At 45.2% G+C, this 5,356-nt stretch overlaps 1 long non-coding RNA gene across 1 annotated transcript in view; it reads left to right on the top strand.

Moving 5' to 3' along the window:
- Positions 1–5,344, top strand: part of LOC109514076 (uncharacterized) — a 12,842-nt gene extending 7,498 nt beyond the window's left edge. The window contains exons 2-3 of the long non-coding RNA XR_002167930.1: positions 4,657–4,786; positions 5,237–5,344. This is a non-coding gene — a long non-coding RNA (uncharacterized LOC109514076). The remainder of the gene's footprint in view (positions 1–4,656; positions 4,787–5,236) is intronic.
- The last annotated feature ends 12 nt before the right edge of the window (positions 5,345–5,356 follow it).

The following is a 5,356-nucleotide window of genomic DNA, read 5'->3' as shown; positions in this document are numbered from 1 at the left end:
CCCGCCCCCTCCCCTCCATCCCCCCTCTTTGGTCATTGAGCGTGGCCCATCAGCTCTTCCCCGGGCCCTTCAGAGCAGCGTCTCCCCTTTCTCCAGGGGTCCGCGGGGGTCTTTGTCCGGGTGCCGGCTCACTGCTTTACAATGACTCTCCACTCTATTAAGGTGCGTTCTGCCTGTTAGCGTCGCCCGGGGCAACCGGCCTCCCGCGCCGCAGCTATGCATTGTGGGCCGCGGAGGCAGAGCGGGCCCCGTTGAAACCCCGGCACTCCTCACACTTGACACCGCATGTGTTTATCTAAAGGGGAGGAAAGAGAGTAAGGGAGGGGCGTAAGAAGACGTAAAAGTTTGGGGTGGGGGGGGGGCGAGGGATGAATATTCAACAGAGGGGGAGTTACTAGCAGGCGCACCCCTCCATCCTGGCTGCGGCCCCCTTGCTCCTCCTCCTCCTCGTCTTCATGCCAGAAAGCAGATGGAATGTGAGCACTCCGGGAGGAGGCTGCGGCCTGGTTTTGTTCTATTAGCAAGGTTGTCAAAATGAATTTATCCACCGGGCTTGGACCACAATGAGAAGGGGGGGGGCAGTGGGGGTGTCCTGTCATGTGACCAGAAATGCCACGGACATATAAGGCGCCACTTGTTGCTCCTCATCGTCATTTGCGTCTGTCACAAACTCACTGTTAGCACAAGATTGTGTACAGTGCATTCTCTGTAGTAGCCCGTTTCATGCGGAGACCCCCCTCCGCAGCTCAAAAGCTGTATCGGAGGGGGGATTATAAATAAGAGGCTCGTTTGGTTTTGAGGTGGGAGCGACAAGAGTACAGGGACACGGGGGGAGCTCGAAAGCAGGATACAACATCCTGCCTCCTGCTACAACTCTGCTACTTCCTTCAAAACTGGGAAATTTGTGGGTCAACTTTGACCCTGTACCTTTCACACACACACACACACACACACAGGAGAGAGCCCAAATAGAACATCCAAATTCTAACCCTGGGGTATGGAACTCCGGTTCCTAGAGAGCCATATCCTGCCTGTTTTAGGTCTTTTCGCTACTTCAACTCACCCGATTCAAACGATCAGCCTACCCTACCCCTTGTTCTAACCGCTTGTGCCTTTTTACGTGACACTGCGGCACGGTGGTATTTTGCCGCGACTGCGTACGCTTTTCGTGTTTTTTTGGGGGGGGGGGGATGGAAAAAGTTGGACATAGATGTTAGGGCAAGTTTTCATCTGGAGGCAGGGTATCCGCTAAGCAAACACCAGGGCCAGCTGACTAATGAATCACATTCGGACAGGACCCAGGGGGAGGTTGTTTTTTAGGCACGGCTGAGGTATTACTGCTGTTTTAACAACCATCCATCTCGTAGCTGGCCTGTTCTCCCTTCTCGTCGACAGTGGGCCGAAGATAACATTTTATGGAAAATTGAGTTTTTAAGGGTTTGTATATGTGTAGTTGGCTCACCCGAGTGCCTTGCCCACTCATCAAGTGGGGAATTAGACAACCAAGTGTAGAGTGCCACGTAGGCATGATGTAGCGTATAAAGTGTCTCTCCAGTTAAATATGATTATATTGCCTTATATATTTGTTCCCAACACTCTGACCTGGTGAAGTACAAGCTTGACGTCTTTTAGAGCCATTGGTGGTTTTTGTTAGCATTTGTTAGCCAAACATCTTCCGGTCTGATGGTGTCTTTTTACCCACCAAATCAAAGTTCTTTGTTTGCAAAAAGTTGTTCGGAAGCCTGCGGTGGGCAACAGGTGCTGGATGTACATCTACACCTCTTTTTTTATTTATTTATTTTTTTTTTATGGGCAGCTGTCACAGCTTTGGCCACATAAGCCACAAGCCTTCAGGCTGGCTCGCATACTTTGTTTGTTTACCGTGTGCGCTCGCCACTAAACGGCCGCCGCGAGACCGTAAATGTAAGAGTAGTGTGTGTGCTGCTACAGTCGGTTTATGTACTCGACGTGCCCGCCATTCCAGCAGGTAAATAAATATGTCTTACATATATATGAGTTGTGACATCTCGTTTTTCATGACCAGTACACCTGCACATGCAAATGAAAATTCAACTGAGTACACCTCATATCATAACTGACCAAATGTACTTATATTTAATGTGTGTGTGTGTGTGTGTGTGTGTGTGTGTGTTGCGAGAGAGAGGGAGAGATGGTAGCCATATTGTTAGCAATTAGCAGCTATTTTGCCGAATAGCACAGTTGTTAGCAATTAGCAGCTATTTTGCCGAATAGCAGAGAAATTGAAGCAAAAACGTTGACATTTTACTTTAAAAGAAGCTTTGAAATTTAGCAGTCTCAAATCAGTTTGTGAAAATGCTGAGTCAGGTTGAAATGACCCCTTCGTACGCCTTTTTTGGGATTGTGTGGTCTCGCCACAAGAAAATATTCCAAAAACATAAAGTAAAATAGAGTAACTTCATTATTTCTCAGTCAGGTTGAAATGACCCCTTCGTACGCCTTTTTTTGGGATTGTGTGGTTTTGCCACAAGACAATATTCCAAAAACATAAAGTGAAATAGAGTAACTTCATTATTTCTGAACGTGTTGTCTGCTACTCATGGTACCAATTCTCGCGGTGACATCAGAAGGCGCATCTAATATGGGCAAGCTTGCACCGGGGCTCTCTTGTCTAAGCGCGCTGCCCCGCGGCATCCACAAACGTCTGTTGTTGATGTTTGTTTCAATTTGTTAGCTTCACTTTTTCACTTCTGTTCAGAATTTTGGTGGTAGCATTTGTTAGCTTCCCTTGAGTCTTTTTGAACTGTTAGCTTTTAGACTGTGTCAACTGACAAATATTTACCACTTTCCATTTATATCAACTACATTGGTTTATAAAATAATCCAAAAATCACACTTTACAACTAGGGCAGGTGTTAAGATGACAAAAAAGCTAAAGTGAGTTTGTTGCTCTTGGCCATGTAACGTTAGCGATGAGTTAGCAGCATTGCTGTGAAATGCTGGGAAATGCAAAAAAATAACAAAAAAAATGAACGTTTGTGTGAAGAAAAGTGAAAGCGACCTGGATAAATGATGTGATTATTACAGCATGTGTTTTTGTTTTTTTCTTTTGCCTGTTGGAGGGTGGTCGCTAATCCAATATTGCTCTTATTAATGGCGTACAGTGTGTGGTCCTGCGTGTGCGTGCGCCTCTGTGAGACTATTGGCTTGAGTTAACAACAGTTTTTCCATCAGCTCTTCGTTTTAACTTGACGTTAGAGTTTCCATCCTCTCTCCCCGCTCGTCTTCCTCGCCCTCTCTTTGTTTTTTTGTGTCCCACCGGCCTTGTTAATCACCGATAAGTGGTCAAACACGTAGCCCAGTTTGAATACTATGCATGTTCAGTACCGGGGGGGAAAGAGGAGAAAGGGAGGTTTGAGAGGCGCGGGACCACCCTCCTCATCCTGACGGGAAGTTGTTAGTTTAACCTGACAGGAAAGAATTCAGGAAACTTGGCAGTGAGCAACAAGAGAGAAGGGAAGAGATGCACACTCTGACTGCATTAACATTAATAGGCTGACTATTTGTATTAGCGTAGCTGCACATGGCTAACGCAATCTCCGTTTTTGTTGGGAGACTTTGTTAGCAATAGTTAGCTGGACTTCTTTGGTGGTTTTGTGTGTTGACTTTATTTTGGTTCTCTTGCTGGTTTGGTCGGCATTTGTTAGCTTGTTGCGTTTAGTCTTTTGCCGTGTTTGTTTGTTTGTTTGAAGACTTCAGTTTGCCGGTGCTCATTTATTAGCATTTATTGGTGGGTTTTGTATGAATTAGTTACCTTGACTTCTTTAGGTCTGTTTCGATTGTTAGCTTGAAGTCATCATAGCATCACATATTTAGGTCTGTTAGTGGTTTTAGTAGGAATCTATTACCTTTATTTTTTTTTTAGGTCTGTTGGTGTTTTTTTGTCTTGTTAGATTGACTCCAAGCCTCCCTTCAATGCACCCCCTTGTTTTTTTTACCCCCATCCCTCCCTCCAAACGCCCAGCCGCCCGGGAACCTCTACCTGTGTCAGTTACACCTGAGCAGGAAGGCGTCGCGTTACGGGTCCCAGATGCCTTCCTTAGTTTTTGTTTTTCGGTCATAAAAAAAGGAATGGCTTTGAGTACTTGAATGCGCACGCTTTTCAATTCCTTGCCATTTTACAAATTTGAGTACCAATTCAACCTTGAACAAATTTGCTTCAGGAATGAATGTGAATTATTGTAATGGGGATTTGGAACATTGGAATAGTTTTTTTTCTAGCTTTACCATTGCACATTCTGAATCAACACCTTCATCCAAATATGCGCCAATGACTACATGTTTATTTTTGTGTAGATGTGAGTGGTACGTTCCCACTTATTGACCTTTTTTGTGTTGTGCGTGTGTGTGTTTCAGAGGGGTGTTGCATGGAAGATGTCTGGAAAACGTGACTGGACTCCAAATTATTGTAATGGGGATTTGGAACATTGGAATAGTTTTTTTTCTAGCTTTACCATTGCACATTCTGAATCAACACCTTCATCCAAATATGCACCAATGACTACATGATGTTTATTTTTGTGTAGTTTTGAGTGGTACGGTTCCCACTTATTGACCTTTTTTGTGTTGTGCGCGTGTGTGTTTCAGAATTTTGTGTTGTGCGCGTGTGTGTTTCAGAAGGGTGTTGCATGGAAGATGTCTGGAAAACGTGACTGGACTCCATGGATGAGAAAAAGAAGCACCCCCGTGTTGTGCGCTCTGGGCGCAGTACTGCTATGTTGCCTTCAGAGCAGTGCGTCCGTCTCTGGTGAGTAGATTTTCGGTTTACTGTACAATTTGCTTTGTACTTTATATGTATAAGGAAGCCTTTTTTTTTTTTTTTTTAAACATGGGTTTTTCCTAACACCTGGCCAAGGGTAAACGTTGCCAAGGACAAAATATTTCGACTGGCAGGGAGGTGCGTGTTTAACGCATCTGGCAGCTGCCACAGCAATTTGCTTGAAACTCGAGAGTGCAATTTCTGTCGAAAATTGCTTGTCAATGGTGAATAGCTGAGGAACTGGAATGCGGTACAATTAAGTGAAATGTAGAATGCGAGAAAGTTGTTGCCATTCTGATTTACAGGGAATATAATGAGAATTGTTCACACCAGTGATAGAGATTTTTTTATTTTATTTTTTTTCATTCAGATTTTTTAATTGTGGGAATGCAAAGAGTTGCCCAGATGTTGAGAATATTCTGTCATCCCATCATGTAGACGAAGTCCCGGAGTTCACCGAGGAGCCCGGCTCGGTGGTGCAGAAGTTGGGAGGCAGCGTGAGCCTGCGCTGCGCCGCCCGTCCCGCCTCCGCCGCCATCAGCTGGCGCCTGACAGGCC

Source organism: Hippocampus comes, unplaced genomic scaffold (genome assembly GCF_001891065.2).
Source record: "Hippocampus comes isolate QL1 unplaced genomic scaffold, H_comes_QL1_v1.1 scaffold181, whole genome shotgun sequence".
In the NCBI taxonomy this organism is placed as follows: domain Eukaryota; kingdom Metazoa; phylum Chordata; class Actinopteri; order Syngnathiformes; family Syngnathidae; genus Hippocampus; species Hippocampus comes.
This window is presented reverse-complemented; position numbering and strand designations above follow the sequence as displayed.